The sequence below is a fragment of the Saccoglossus kowalevskii genome, chromosome 20 (assembly GCF_978046115.1).
Source record: "Saccoglossus kowalevskii chromosome 20, keSacKowa6.1, whole genome shotgun sequence".
Classification (NCBI taxonomy): Eukaryota; Metazoa; Hemichordata; class Enteropneusta; family Harrimaniidae; genus Saccoglossus; species Saccoglossus kowalevskii.
The window spans coordinates 13,846,684-13,853,182 of record NC_140660.1 but is presented as its reverse complement, the minus strand read 5'-3'; positions in this window follow the sequence as shown (position 1 = coordinate 13,853,182).

Here is a 6,499-nt window from a genome sequence, read left to right as displayed (position 1 = left end):
ATTTCAACCATTTTACCTACCGCAAAATCAAATTGACTGAAATGGTGTCAAGCATTGGGAAGGAGAGAGTCACGGGTCTTGTTCTTGCCCCTCCCCCCAAATAGTGTTTCAATTGAACGCCATCGCGTCTACTGTTCCAAATTGGTCAGAGAATGAGTTGGCACAACGGGAACCAGAATCATGGTTCTCTCAGTCTGAAGGAGATCTATGTTGCCATTTGCATGTACGTAATCAAATATAGCTCTTAATAACGCGTATGTATTACAGTGATTACAACACTACGAATCCCGAAATGATTGTGCAAATGGTGAATTTGTTGACCTACTAGTACAATATATCATGTGACAATGCAACGTGCAACAAGTATTTTCTAAGAGCTTGAAGGGAGGTCGTCCCTTGCGCATGCGTCAGATGGCCATAGCGTGTCATTGCTTACAAACAAGCGTCTACCCAAGAGCCTTTGCGTTGTTAGCGTGTGTTGTTATCGTCGGTTGGGACCCAATTCCCGCGCTTTAATACTTCAAGCACACACAGTAACTATTATCACTAACCATGGTTCAGTTTTTTGTAACATAAACAGATCCGCCGGAATGTATGACTTGTTCAGTCATAGCGACTATCGAATTACCGAAACATGACGAAATAATTACTAAGAATATCTGATAATTTTGTGGAATATACAAAATGAAAAAAAAACATTGGGCCGTGGACAGGTTCATAAAACTACTGAAAAAAACATAATCATAGCTTCGATTAGTGTATTTTGAACGTTTGTATAGATTTTCTACTGATGATCCCATTTCAACTTTTCTTGCCGTATTTGGCCTGTTTGAACTAGGGTTATGGTGCATTCTGTGTCGTCACTGCTTTGATTTAACATTATGAAAATATATAGATGTTGTTTCAAAAGAAAATGAAAATTGTGGTCCTGTTGTATGGCAAATGTATGAAAAAATATTAAAGATGTCATGAATTATACATGAAAACAGTACAGCCAGAGTATTGAGCATCACGTGGCGATCCTGGGGGTCAATGTGATCATGTACTGCCTGAGTGCATAATTTGCGGTATTCTCGTAACAACCATGATATTATACATTTTATCGATCCAATCTCTTGGGTGGAGTAGTAAGTAAAACGATAAAATTGTTGAAAATTTCATGATCTGAATTTCATTTTTAAAAACGTCCACAATCTTGGAAATACCACGTAAACAATCTATATTTGGATTTCGCTGTTTCTAATAATGTAGATGCAGATACCTCGCAGATTTCCAGAAAATTACAACACGCTGTTTTAGAGATCGATGTATAATACTTATGGCTACTTAAGCAGCCTCGGAACTTCATTGTACAAGTTAGATAAAAGTCAACTTGGTCAAATAATATTATGAAGAAAAATAACTAAAAAATGCATCGTTGTGCCCAATGCATATATGTGAAAAGCTATTGCAACATCGAATTGTTGTCAATTTTGCTTGGCAGCAGCTAAAATTTCACTAATTCAAGTTTATGCATAAATTAACACCCAGGCTAGTTGTCTGTACGATTGTAACACCAAACACGATGCCCCGACGGCGTTTTGAAGATAAACACATTGTCAATCATTTGTGAAAATTTCAAAAAAAAGGTCAAAGCGTCTAGTAGGAGCTATTTTCTGGGATGTGCACTAAAAAGAAGCTGAGATAATTGTTAATTTGCATATTTTATAGTTAAGTAAAAATATGTGCTGATTTACATCGCCGTTGGATTTAACAGAGTTCCACTAATAATTTTAATTTCAAACTTTCATAGAACACAGATGTTCATACAATGCCATAACAAATGAAAAAAATGTTAAATTTGTCAAAATCTGCAAAATAAACTGCATCTCTATCTTAAGCAGCCTCGGAATTTCATTGTACAAGTTAGATAAAAGCCAGGTGCACTTCTCTTTAGACAATCATGAGTTTTAGAAACATATTTATCACATGTATCATGCACTTTCGGTGTAATAACACCCGTGTGATATTTTTGGTATTACACACTTTGAAAGTGACGTCACACTTTAAGTCTGTGATGTGATTGGCCAATACAGCTAATTTCACCTTTGACCTAATCAGTAAAGTTAGTACTGAATTATGCAACACTTATGATGAGGCAGATTTTAATGAAAAATTATGTAGAAATTATTACATATTATACTTATTAGATTTTTAGATTCTATATAATCTCTGATTTTATCGCTGTTGAATAAACAAAATATTAAAGATATTAATCACAGTCTCAATTCTCCCAACCCGAAAATAGTTCGGGCATGATAATGTTTGGTCTGCTGTCAATCGTACAAATTTGCATCTCAAAGTAAACAAACCTTCAGCTGATCAAACGTTCGAAATCATGATACATATGGGCGACTTAGTCAATACTTTTGATATAGACGTGACAGAATTTATGAATGACGAGCAAGAAAGACCAAGTGAAGGTACGTTTACGTTGTTTCTTTCGTCAGAACTGATAAACTGAGATCATGATCACTCGGCGTATTGTATGATCGCATAATGCACTGGGTAAAAATACATTACAATACTGCGAGTACTAAATAAAATTATTCCACAACATGAATTTATTTTTATATTTATAATAACAAATGTAACATTTCTTTTCGTCACAGAAAATGCTTCCTTGGGTGAAGCGACAGCACAGACCACTGACAGCGACGGCGCCGAGGCCGGGCCTTCACGACCATGTAGATATGTGCCAGTCACCGATGACGATGTCAGAAGAACAATCGAAACTAAACAAAACAAAAACACAGCCAAGAAAACTCTATATGATCTGAGATTACTGGGCAAATTTTTGAAGACACCAGAAATAAACGAAGGTAGAGAAATCCACGAAATCCCTCCAAATGAACTGGAAACAATTCTATGTCCGTAAACCAAACGGTGATGACTACGAGCCTACTTCCTTACGATCTATGCTTTCCAGCTTTGAACGTCACCTGAAACGACACAAATACATGTATTCACTGATCAGTAGTATTGAGTTTAATGAGGTGCGGGAAACAATAAAAACAAAACAGAAGAAATTAAAGAAAGATGGTAAAGGCAATCTACCGCGAACAGCTGAGGCGGCTACAGATGAGGAAATCGAAATTCTGTGGGAATCGGGACAGTTTGGGTCCCACAGTCCTGAAGCCATAATAAATACTATGTAGTTTTATAACACAGTACATTTTGGTCTGAGGGGTAATACCGAGCACCGTAACATGTGTTGGGGAGATGTGAGTCTATGTACTGATAGTAGCGGTCGTGAATATCTTGAGTTCTCTGAACGGCAAACTAAAACTCGGACTGGAGAAAATCCAAGGGATACCAGAGAAGTGAAGCCAAAGATGTGGGACGTCCCTGCAAATCCCAGAAGATGTCCAGTTGCTATTGTAAAAAAATACCTCAGTCTACGGCCAGCTGGTTACACAAATAGTGACGACCCATACTACATCGCCACGCATTCTCGCGGACTGCCCAGACCGGGTGAGCAGTGGTTCCGTCACCAGCCTATCGGGATTAATAAAATAGGTTCCCTGATGAAAAATATGTCAACTGCAGCAAATTTACCCCCAAACAAACGCCTCACAAATCATAGTGCCAGAAAGCATCTCATCCAGAAATTAAGTGACCAAAATATACCACCGACACAAATAATGCAGATCTCCGGTCATCGTAACATTCAGTCCGTCAATGCCTACAGCACTATATCAGAAAACCAACACAGAGAAATTTCTGGCATTTTAAATAATCAAATAGCCACCCCTAACTATAGCACATCAAACCCGTGCCAAACATCAATACCTTCTGTTATGCAACCTCAGCCACAACGTAACATCGCGTCCCAGTTGACATCAACCAATATCAGCCATCATGCCTCGAAAAGACGTCGGATATATGTGTTTGATTCCTCTCAGTCATCAGATGAGAACTAAATAATAACTTTCAATCGACGCAGCGTTGACTTCCATGTTTGATCTCGTGGACCCATGTCAATGATGTCATGGAGTGACGGGGAAACCCCCGATAAATACTTGTAGTTCCTACACCTTTTTGATGTATTTAATAGTTTTTACTGCTTTCGTTTTTCGCTTTAAGTGTTTAAGTTAAAAATAATGTAATTTGTTTATTTGTATTCTAACTAGTTTGGTGTTTGGACTTTTATTAAAGTTCTTTTTGATCGCTTTTGTCTCTTCAATGACTCTTCACTTTTACTTGTTCGACTGGATCATTGCGCCCAATGTTTGCGTTGTCGATTTCGGCTGCCGACGACAGTGGAAACATTTGGCTTTGAATTACAAAAAAAACAAAACATGTGATAAATAGGATCTCAAATTCGTGACCGTGTAATATCGGATTTATTAAACTCGTGTAGTAATTTGCCAAAGGCTCGGTACATATGAAAATTACTACACTCGTTTAATAAATCCGATATTACACGGTCACTCATTGGAGATCCTCTATATATGCTAATGTAAACATAACCCTTGATACATGTTTTGGGATGAAAAGCCAAGACAAAACACCATTTACCAAATTTGACAAGTGGAGGTTTGATACGTGAAACAGGGAGGCCGAATAAACTCATAGAAAACGAACTCGCCCGTTTGAATCGCGTTCACAATGAAAATGTACTACGCGACTATGGCGTGGAGAGTGAGACATACTACACATACCGACAAGAGCTGTAAGTGCATACCGAACCTCGGGCCAAACGTGACAGTTTTTTTAAAATTTAAAAATTTGCACTATTGTAAGCATAACGCAGTGCATATCTGTGAGACAATAGTACAATTATTGTTTAATACTCACTGTAACCATCATTGGTGACGACGTCGAGTAGTCGCTTCTCTCCGCTCAGATGTTACCGGTAGCTAGTCTCGACCCGTTTGAATCGACACTTCACCATTCAAAGAAATAAGAACAGCAAGTTACAAATTAAATGTTACATTACATTACATTACATTACATTACATTACATTACATTACATTACATTACATCAACAACAACAACAATTGGATCATCAAATGGTATTATGAAAAAAATAACAAAAAAAGTTCTAAAAAGTGCATGTTGTGTTCAATGCATATATGTAAAAAGTTATTATAACATCGAATTGAAGTTTCAACAAAACAATCTGTTCTGAAACATATTTTCAAACCCAGTTAAAAATATGTTGATTGTTTGTTAAATATTTACTCAAAAGTCACTGAATTGAGGTCCCATAATATTAGTTTTCATACTATTTACTATGTTCACACAATAAACATTTGGGCAGTAGTAACATTTGGCAACGGGAAAATTTTTTTTTCAATATGGCACTCTTCAAAAAAAATGGTAATACTATATAAAAATGTCTTGTTTTCCAATATCTTTCACCAAGTAAGCTATTCATGCAAGATTTATAAAATTATGTGATTATTGTATGTGCAAAAGTATTGTGATTTGTCATTTTTAAATTTAATCTTAAATTTGACCATCACAATGTGATTTACTGGGTGTAATAAATGTTTGTAATGAACGGAACAAACTATGGTTAAATATTAAAAGCGTAGTATTAGATATTATTTGTGAGCGCGTCTGTAAAATCATGTGAATAAAAAAGACCCCGACTCAATAAAAATTGTATATTTGTTTTGTTGTTTGTTTTTTAAATGCTTGGTTACCCAAACTATTCTAAAAATATGTTTTTTCTCCAGCATCTAAACCATTCTATTCTGTTTCATTGTTCCCCATTACTAATTCTAGCCTAAACATTTTTTCCGCCTAGTATTTAGTACAATATTTTTCCTAAATTTATTTTTTGAATACCACCTTTCACCTCTAGATATTCAACTTTTCTTTAATTTATGTAGTCCACCATCTTGATTCTTCAGCAAAGGATTTTGGGTAAAGTATGACATCATATGATCCTAAGTTATCGATGTGAGTAGGTTATCTAGGTGGTGTGGACCACAAAAAGGGGACAAAAAATTGTCATTCTATATTTCACGATAAAATATTGATTGTTACCCCTTTTACGTTCTTGGCAAATATCTTCACTTTATGTGTATTTGTAACGGAAGCAGGCCCGTTGCCCGCCGGCCATTTGCCTGAAAAAACGGAGGGCAAAAGGCCGGGGCAACGGGACTAGAATTATTTGTAACATTCTAATTTCCATAACTGTAATTATATACATGAGTAATATGCACACTGAAACTTTAAACGAATTTGCACCAGTAATTCTCACGCTATAGATGTCAGCATTTTCTCAATTTTTCACAACAGTGGATATGATGTCACACTTTACCCACAGTCCTGTGCTGGAGAATAAAGATGGTGGACTACATAATACTGATGAAAAGTTGAATATCTAGAGAATGAAAAGTGAATGTAATGTAAAAAAAAATGTAAATTGCGTTCTTCTACATTTGTGGAGCTCTTTTTCTTAAACAGCATTATATTGTTTGGCTTGACTGTTCTTTTAACCTC